We start from the raw sequence: 10,785 nt of genomic DNA, 5'->3' as shown, positions 1-10,785 counted from the left end.
CCAATTCCGATATATTCCCGAGAACCCGGAAAATCTCGAAGATGTCCCAAAAATACGAAAATAGTCCCAAAAGTCCCGATATATTCCCGGGAACCCCGAAAATCTCGAAGTAGCCTCGAAAAACCCGAAATAGTCCCGAATTTCCCGAAAATCAAGAAATTGTCCTAAAAATTCGAAAGTAGTCCCAAAAATTCAAATACATTCCCCAGAACCCCGAACATCTCGAAGTAGTTTCGAAAAACCCGAAATGGTCCCAAAAATTCCGAATTGGCCCCAAAAATCCCGAAATAGTCCCTCAGATCCCGGGAACCCCGAAATTCTCGAAGTAGTCTCGAAAAACCTGAAATAACCGCAACAATACCGAATTAGTACCAAAATCCTGAATATCCCAAAGAAGTCTCGAAAAACCCGAAGGAGTTCGAAAAACTCCGAATTAGTCCCAAAAGTCCCCAAGTAGTCCCGAAGATCCCTATACGGTCCCGAGAACCCCGAAAGTTTGGAAGTAGTTCCAAAAATCCCGAAGATTTTCGTGGAACTGGAAGTTGGTAGATTCCTGAATATCGTATTTGTGTTGCATAAAAAAGTATTACATATTTAGCTGAAAAATCACGAATCCAATTGATTCGCTCTCAAATCAAATCACAAATCAATTTGATTTCTGATTTGGAGGGCTATTCAAATCACAAATAAATTTTATTTCTTATTTGGTCGACGAATCAAATCACAAATAAAACTTATCTTTTATTTGGTTGACGAATCAAATCACAAATAAAGCTTATCTTTTATTTGGTTGACCAAGCAAATCACAAATAAAACTTATCTTTTATTTGGTTGACCAAGCAAATCACAAATAAAACTTATCTTTTATTTGGTTGACCAAGCATATCACAAATAAAACTTATCTTTTATTTGGTTGACGAATCAAATCACAAATAAAGCTTATCTTTTATTTGGTTGACGAATCAAATCACAAATAAAATTTATTTCTTATTTGGTTGACAAATGAAATCACAAATAAAATTTATTTCTTATTTGGTTGACAAATCAAATCACAAATCAAATATATTTGTTAATTAAAGGCGGATTTTAAATTAAAAAGGATTTGAAATCACGCAACCCTGGTATTATGTTATGTAGAGATGAGAAAAAACAACAAAATTTTAAAAACTGTCAAAAATAATGTAATTTCGTAACAAATTTGCCTCTTTTTCGGCCAAAGGCCGAAGTCGTAGCCGAAGGTAAAAAATTTAGCCAAATAGGCGGAGTACCGAAACCAGGCCGAACTTTCGGTCGGACACTGTTATTTCTGTATAGCAGTCGGTGAAAATCCTTTTGATGAACTAATTGATTTTGTATCTATATTGTTTGCTGCTTTTGCCACTTACAGGTCTATTCTGCACGTTACCGAAGATTTTGTAACCGGAAAATTGTATTACCAAAAAATGTTACCAGTTCTTGTCACCGCGATTCTAGGAACGTTGGTAATGCAGATAATATATTCAGCAATTCAGCTATGAAGAATTGTGCAAATTCTGGCATTGCATATTTCACGGGGCAATACTTTGTTACCAGCTTATGAGATGGTAACAAAATTTACCGGTTACAAGAGTACACAGAGAATGCGAAAAGGGTTTCAAAATTGACAGACACTTTAATTACCGGATACAAACTTTTTATTACCAGCGCAGAATAGACCTGTTAGAAACGCCGAAGTGGAAAGAACTTTCTCCTTAACGGCCATACCTCAACAAAAGCAGTGCGGGGGAACAGTTTCTGACGCCTAGCGTTAGCGCCGAAGTGCCATACCTAAACAAAAGCGTCAACGCTAGTACAAATTAGTAACGCGAGTCCTTAGCAAATTGTTTCTGCTTTTTTTTTATATAGTAAAAAATGTTCATTAGCAAAAACTAGTAATAAATACTAGTACCTATTCGTACGATAACAAGCTTATCGCGCACATTTCTATGCTGACGTCACATGAACAGCTGATTCTGTCAAATTCGCTAAAACTAAAGTAGCGGTATTGCTGAATGCGCCACCTCTGCCTCTCTACATCGTGGTCAAAATTGGACTTTCCAACCGCTCAGCGTTGCCGCCGCGTTGTTTCGGTATGCTTCATGCAAATTGAATGGGCATGAGAATTTTTTTGACTACCAGACAACGCTGACTCTTTTGTTTAGGTATGGCAGTAATGAATATTGTTAAAAGCAAACATAGAAAATATGAGTTTTACAATGTTGAATGCAATTTTAACTATAAGATATGGCTTAAATTGGGCATAGCTGCGATTATGTTGCATTTAAAATTTTAGTATCAGTAAGAGTCATGGGCAGCGAAAAATGTATATGTATCTGAGAAGCTTGTAAATTAGTTTCCAAGTATTCCAATTTTTCCGTCTATTATTTGATTTTGGGATTTGATAATTTCAGTAGTGGCTTTCATCAATTTAAGCGAGATTGGGCGACAAATTTCTCAAATTGAGCTTTGGCGTTATTCCTCAAAATGGTTCTATTGGGCGCTACTAACGCATGTACAAGCAAATTTTTATAGTTGCTTTCTGCACTTGTTTCAAAATATACGCTTGAAAGATGTAAATTCGCGGGTTCCGTCAAATTCACCAGATAAAATGAAAACGTCTTCATTCTCGGAACAACTTGCCATTTGAGTAAGTACGTAGAAGTTTCACTTATTTTTCTGAAAAAATTTTTTCACTTTTATTTTAACGTAGTTTCATTAAAAGAAAAATGCTGATAAAAATAAATTATTTCACACAAAAAACAAAAAATAAAAGTAATCTTAAAGCTATTACTGCTCCAATAGATACTGTACCTGTACTAATCAAATTTATTTAACTTCGTTACTTTTTGTATCGATGGAGTAACGCGTTACAATTAGGGATGAAACGATACTATGCAGGTATCGATACTTTTACTTGGAAGTAGTATCGATACCTGAAAAATATCGGACCTAAATATCGATACCTACTCGTATCGGTACTCATTGTGTGTTCCGTATTAAGTTAAATAATTATTTTTTTTAAATCACAAGTTAATCATCCTGTTGGAATCCTAAACTCCGGATAATAAAATTTAATAATAAAAGGACTGAAAATTAATAAAACTCCGTTACATAGCAGAACTATATGTTTAATGATGAATGGTATTTATACAGATATATATACAATTACAAGTAAATCTTATTTAAGAACACATTTATTAACAAAATATTTCAGCGAAAAAAGTCTTCTTTTGTTGTACTTCACAAGTTTTTACAAATGTTTGCCAGTCAACCGATTTCTTGACAAACAATCGTTCGCAAGAAACAGATTTTGCAACTAAATGTAAATATATCGTGGTTGTTTATGCAACAAAGGTAACGCAGTTTTCAGCTCCTCTCATTCTTCTAATGGGTTCGACTTCAGGGAGGACACTTCGTCACATTTCGTACTCTTTTTTCTTTGACCGACGGCGAGCTGTTTGGGGTGTTGCCAGTAGTGTAGTCGAAGTTTTCCTTGGCTCTCGTATGCGCAATTTCCTTTATTGATCGCTTTAAATCAGATGGCCGGTAATGGTATTGGATCAAAAACCCAAATTAAGCCTATGCGCATCATGTAAGGCAAACTGTGAATCCCATTGGCCGGCCAATAATAGTTAAGGATTGTATTTCAAAAATTTTGTTGGCCAATTAGTACGCATTATAGCTGAAACACAATGCCGGCGAACGGCGAACTCACCACAGCGAAATTCGCGCTGTCAAAATTAGAACACCCGCAAGCATATGAAATTGAACACAGCCAAAGCGAAATGCGAAGTTCGCTTGGTGGCGTTTCATGACGATAGATTTATTTCTATCGCCCTGCTGGGCGATGACAGCTGTGCATACCAAAGGTGGCCGTATTTCTTTTTTGCTTTCAAAGTTTTAAAAGAAAACCACCTAAACACGATATTTTGTTGTTGTTTGAAAAATATAGTTGTGGATTCATTAAATCTGGCTTGAAACAAATTATTTATAATAATATTTCTTTGTTTTACATTTATATTTGTTATCATTTCCTCATTTCTAAATATGGTTTAGTTTTTTCTAAATATGGTCACCCAAATTATAAAGGCGACCAAATGGGATCAGCTGTTTTCGCTACCGCTCTAATTCTGTTTAAGTAGGCGAAATAGCTGGGCGAACGGTGAACGACAGCATCGCCCAATTCGGCGAAGTTTGCCGTTCGCCGGTATTGTATTTCAAGCATTATGCGTAAGGAGCAGTATCTGTTATATTTCAACAAAATTTGCAAGATGTAGTCAAAAAAATGCACATGTGAGATCGCACAAAAGAGTTATATGGACGTTTTAAGGTGTAAGGATCGGAAAATTCAGAGCTATTCTGCCGTAAAAAGCCAGCCATTGAATAAGCTTTTGAAATAATAAAATTAACATGGCTGGTGATTTAGAAAATGAAACATAAAAGCATTTATTAATATTCAATAAAAGTTGTGAACCCAAGTACCACGAATATAAATTATCCAGCTCGGATTGGAGTTCCAACAAGTCAGCGAAGTTCTTAACAACCGAGTAAATTTTAAAATCATCGGCGCACAAAAGAAAATTACCACGTGGGACACCTGAAGTAGCAATAAAAGGTTCTGATTGAGCGTCATCCACAGTAAGAACTCATCGCCTCCGATTAAGATAAGACTTAAGCCATTGCATAAAAGAAGAATGAAAACTTATGGAAGCGAGTTTGTCAATCAAGATCGCATGCGAAATCTTATCGCAGGCTTTAGAAAAGTCGCTGTAAATGCAGCAGAAAATGTAGACACTAAAAACTGTCAGAATAATGACTGTAGATCGACCGGAGATGAACCCGTGCTGATTTGGACAGCTTAGACTTTTAACAGAAAAATATATATCTTGTCTTTGATGACACATTCAAAAAGATTAGACACATTGGTAAGTTTTGAGATCGGCCTATAAACCAAATTTCCGTCATTTTCTTTTGATGCTACATATAATCGCCTCAATTATTTCAAATGGGGCTCTTTGGGGAATTTATTTTTAGCAAAAATTTCAAAAACAGTAATTCTGTTTACTTGTGGGGGCAATATTTTTTTCATAGGGAAATACATTGGATCCTTGGCTAAAAACTTCTGTGGTAAAACTGTCTCTCTAGGTCTCCCTTCTTTGCTATTTACAGTCAAAAATCAAGCTCCTTCAATAGGGATTTCCAGCAGAAATGGTCAACATCTGGCTATAAAGAAAATCGATGCTCAAATAATTAAAAAGCTATAGGTCTGACCTTTACTTAGGTAAGAACTGTCTTAGACCCTCATCATCCGTGATTCCAATAATTCAAATGCTTATAAAAAGCACGGTGTTGTAAATTGTTATCGTTTCCATTTACAGTTGCCGGATTTAAAAAATATATAATGAAATTTTGATTTAAAATACAAAATAAGCCTTACCATTAATTTTATTTTCCTCGAGCTTGTTCCCTTTTCATTTTTAGTTTCCGCGTATTCACTGCGGGCGGATGAAAAAATTTGGGCGGATTTTATTTTATTTTTTCCAACAAAAAATTAGTTTTGGGCGAGAACTTTGGCTGTAAGCGGTGTTTAAAGAACGATCTCGCCAGTATTTTAGATTCTTCAAGTGAAGATGAGAGTCAGGAGGATACATCGGACAATTTAAGCCTAATGCAATTTTCATTACTTTTTATTAAATATAATGTTAAAAATTACTAACTTTAAATTTTTTTTTTTTACCCAAATAACCTATTTTCTTTCCTAATTCTTTCTTAAAAAACTAGACATCCGCATTCGCATCCGCATCCGCATCCGCGGATGTTAGCTGTTAGACATCCGCATCCGCATTCGAATCAGCGGATGTCTAAAATTCCCCATTCGCAATATCCCTAATATACAGCTATTTACAAACATATGTACATATCGTTGCCTTAATATAGAAAGGCCCTATCTCACATCGTCGCTGAAATGCACAAAGCCGTAACTAATTAAAATCTTTTATTGCATAAAACGATTTGGGGCCACATAATGCGATCAAATGCATCATTATCAATTAAAACGTAAATTTTCGATTTTTAGTTAGTTACGGCTTTTTGTATATCAGCGACGATGTCAGATAGGGCCTTTCTATATTAAGGTAGCGATATGTATGTAAATGCAAAATTCAATATCACTCATACGCAATGTCGAACCCCAAGCCACGATAATTTAAGCAGAAATACGCTGAGTGATTTAACTTCATTATATTTCATGCTTTATAGCTTCTGCTGCTTAAGTGAAACGTCAACTTTCAATAACCTGATAGAAGTGTGATGAAAAAGTAAAGCAGGTTTCCAAAAAAGATTCCATATTTATTTAAACACAGTGACTGGGAGTAGCAAAAGCGGTCGAATGAAGGGATGTATGTGTTATCATTAATCCCCAATGGGTCATTAAAATTTATGGATCTCCTTCATAACGCACTTATTTCGCAACGGCGTGAAGTTGCATGTTGTTTACATACATAAGCTTACTGCATACTGTCATTCGTAAGTTGACCTGTCGCTCGTCGGTTTATTTTATGATTTTGTGAGTGTCCTTTTAAGCCATTCTTTCACATTATTACAAATTGGCAGTTTTATATTGACACAATGCGCGTTTTGAAGAGTCTGTGAATTTGAATTTAGTGCGTTTTTCAACTGAATCATAAAATTTGGTATGTTTTACGACATGCGCCAAAATTGTATTGGTTCTCTACAAGTTCTCCTGCACACAAGTTTTTTTTTATGGGAATACCAGCTGGAAACGCATTGATACCCGTCCATCGAAATGTCAACCCATTGAGTATGTAGAGGCTTAAAAATAAAATTGCACATTGATGCCATAAAAGAAAAATTAACACATTTCACATAACTTAAGTCAAAGCTGGTAAGTGATAAAAAAATTTATTGGAAGAACCATCTTTCTTGAAAATTCAAAATATTGAAATTTAATTTCTGCATAGACTGGACTGGTCACATGAGTCTTTATTCCTTATGTTGATGAAAACTGAGACATTCGTTCTCATATTTCGCAAGAATTTTGTGACAGATAGGTTCGAAACAACTTCTATATAGAGAATTTTGTAAAATTAGAGCCAGTTTTAAAAATACTAAGGGTATATTCCGAATCACTGCACTATGGTCTGGTGGCTACCATTTGCTGACCAAAAGTCATTCTTTGGAGTACTGATATATCGATTTTTTATCCCTTCACTAAACTAATTTTCCAGAGTAAAAAAGTACAGTTTCCTTTACACCCCTTTTACGGATAAACTATACTTCTAAGGTATAAACAATTATATACCGATATTTTAAAAATAAAATATTTTTAAATGTATTTTTTGCAAAATTTAAGCAATTTCACAAACTTCGGGTCATTGATATTCGAAAATTTCTTCGCGGATCCGTTTATCAGAAGAGAAGATTCACGCGGAATTAATTTTGGAAAGAAATGTGGAAATAAAACTCGGGATGTAAAATACAGAACATCGAATGTCGGCTTCAATGTGAATTTTGTTGAAATTCACTCAGAAGTGAATTGCAGAATCTGCCTGATAACCTCCGAAAATATGATTGAAATCCATCCAGTGGTTTCTGAGTTAAATTCGAGCTTTCATTTTAGATAAGTACATATGTATATACATACATACATACATCCATTTTTAAATATAAGTATCCTTGTCTTAATTTATAGGCTTTTGTTCAAAATCACTCAATAAAGTAATATTAGAACTTTATGATATTACTACAGCATAAGATTAGTTACACACTTCAGTGAGATATCGAATTTAATAGGAACTTGTGGTATAGAACTTGATTTGCAAAGGAATTTTTTAATCAGCCTGTAAAGAATTATAAATATTAGATTGCAAATAGAATTTCTTGCAGAAAGTCGATACTCTACCTATTATTTGCAAAACTTGAAAGAATAGGAGCTAAAATTGTTTTGGATATAGTGGGAGGGAGAACAACACATAAATATTTTAAAAGCGTTTTCGATTTTTTTTTCGGGCTCCGACCATTTGGTAAATAATTAAGACTTTGCTAAGTTAACCGTAACTTAGCAAAACATTCATTCAATGAGCTCTTTTTACTACTTATCTGGGCTTATTTTTTGGGCTTTTTATGTGCTTTCAAAATATTTCCCAGTAAACAGTGAAAACCCGCTTGACGTCACGCTATATGTCCCACTTCCGAAACTTTGATCGAACACGGATAAATATTAATGAGGAATTACGTGCTATTTTTGGGCTCTTTAGAGTCACCAAAATAATTATAGGGGCTCATCCAGTTTCCGAGATAATTAAGACTTTGCTGCACGTCGGTATTATTGGATTTATAATGAATCGTATTCTATGAGTACCTATGGACATACTTACATACATATGTATGTATGTTCGAAGTACGAGACAAAACTAGCAGACGCAAATATGTTGGGTTAGATAGTCTACTCTTATCAAGAGTTCCTTCGGTGACCATATAGAAATATTGTGATGTCAAGACAAAGAAAATTTCACCAGATATTCTTATGAACGTAGATACATCTTACAAGCCGTTAAAACCATCCTCACTATTCAAAGAGTCTCTGCAATGAAACGGTCCCTGAACAGTTCAGACTTCGGATTGCTACGTTATTTCACTGCAGTAATTTTGTTTGGTTTAAAGAGAACCTGCTAGACTCATCGAGCGACGGGCAAAATGAACGGATAACCTGCATGCGTCCTTATTACTCTATTTTCTATTAGTAACTGCTTTAGATTTCTCCTTAACTTGAAAAGCAGATGTCGCATAAAACGCTTGCTTCGCTTCACGCTGGTGATATTTTTAAACTAAATATATTGTCACCTGAATTGGAAAAAGACGTAACAACACCGTAAATGAAATGGAAAAAGTCGTGACTAATATTTTAATTTTTTTTCATAAAATTACATATGTGTGGAGTTGTAATTCGATGAAATCCATCATATAAATCAAAAAGTGAATTTTTAATTTTTTATTAGTTATGACTTGCTGCATTTCAAAGATGATGTTTGTTACGTCTTTTTGCATTTCAGGTGACTATATATAAAGTTCACAGTAATTTGCACGAGGCGTTCATTGCTGGTTACCTTTTGCGCCTTGTGGTTTGCTGTAAAAGTTACAAATGTCACGCAAAGCCACAAAGTTTCATTTGGCAAGGCCTTAAGAGTAGAAATATTGAGGGAACCTGTTGGTAATATAAAAATTACTTACCGATTGAATAAAACTCAGCTGTAGCTTTTCACAAAGAAAATTGTCGCATCTGCTATAGTACTTATTTATTACAGATAAATAAATTAAAAATATAAGCCTAGTAATGAGCAAATGTTAGCCAGGGAATTTTTTATAAGTGAGTAAAAACCTAGCCTCAAGTTTTAGAACCCATAAAGGAATTATCAACGACCTTTCATGGGCTACTATATTTGGTTACCGTTACTTTGTCACACCATGAAATTGGCTAAGTTATATGTGTTCATAATACGCCCCCTCCTTCCATATAATGCTGCCTCAGTGACAAATGAACAGAACCGAACAGCTTAAGGTTTTGCTTATTTTGCTCATTCAGGGTTTCCAAGCTTAATTTTAGTGATCATGCTTATTTTGCTTATTTCAGAAGAATTAAGTTGCTATTAGTTCGTGTGTGTGAATAGTAGTGTCTAAGGAGTTTTGGTCTCTGATATTTTACAGCCAGCTGTCTTACTTTTGCTTTACGAAATAATGGAACGGGCATACATATATTGTCTGTTGAAATCAAGGTTGCCTTATACTCTTCACAAAGAAACTTTAGCAAACCGTGGTAGAAGTTGTAGCAAATTCGTACTGCTTAAGAAAATTTGGCTCAATAAATTTTTCTTGATCATACTTGGGCTTTTTTTTTCGTCGAACTAAAGAAATGTTGACAAATAATAACATAAAAACAGATTTGATTTTTATTAACCCGTAACTTCAATTGCATTTCTGTTTGGATAAAAAAATTAAAACCAATGTTTCGTCTCTACGGGAAGGCATTGGTGTTATTGAAGAGATTAAAAATAATTTATCTCAAATGGAGAATAACGAATATTTAACTAATTAATTATAATTAATCTATTATTGGAGAATATCAAGCAACACTTGTGTTTCCATTGTAATTTTTCAATACTTGAAATAAAAAAAAAAACAAAACATTAAACTGTACTTAATTTTTGTTGTTTTGTGAGCATATTTGCAAGCATATTTACTAATGTTTTAGTACTTATCTAAGCGCTTAAAGTTGATTTTTTCTTGCTTATTTTCTTCGACCCGGCTAATGAAGCAATTCTCGTGAGCACAATTTTAAACTTGAAACGAAATTTTTCAAATGTAATATAAAACTTTATGACGTAATGAATTTCGGAACATTAAATTAACGAAGGGAAATCTTTTGTCTTTTTTCTCATTTTAATTATAATTTCTTATGATTACACAAATTATCTCCCATTTGAAAATGATTTTGATTTTCTTCGTTCGGCGTATGAAGTGCAGTCAATATACATGCGCTGGGTTATAAATTTCGGTTTTGTTCAAATTAGAACTTCATTATTTGTTTGGTCATTGATTGATTCGTGCTATTTTTATACCCGAGCGCACTTGTGCACAAGGGTATTATAACTTTGTTCACATAACGGTTGTTTGTAACAGGCAAAACGAATCGAGATAGATATAGACAAATGTATACATAAATGATCAGAATGAAAAGAGAAATCGATTAAG

The 10,785-nt window shown here is 34.2% G+C and overlaps 1 protein-coding gene across 1 annotated transcript in view; it reads right to left on the bottom strand.

Moving 5' to 3' along the window:
- AstA-R1 (allatostatin A receptor 1) overlaps positions 1 to 10,785 on the bottom strand; it is a 148,833-nt gene that overhangs the window by 37,993 nt on the left and 100,055 nt on the right. The gene's annotated exons all lie outside the window — the stretch shown is intronic.

This window comes from Rhagoletis zephyria, unplaced genomic scaffold (genome assembly GCF_001687245.7).
Source record: "Rhagoletis zephyria isolate East Lansing unplaced genomic scaffold, Rhagoletis_zephyria_1.1 Rzeph_scaffold_00746, whole genome shotgun sequence".
Lineage (NCBI taxonomy): Eukaryota > Metazoa > Arthropoda > Insecta > Diptera > Tephritidae > Rhagoletis > Rhagoletis zephyria.
Note: the sequence above shows the minus strand (reverse complement) of the source record. Positions and strands in the feature narration are given on the sequence as shown.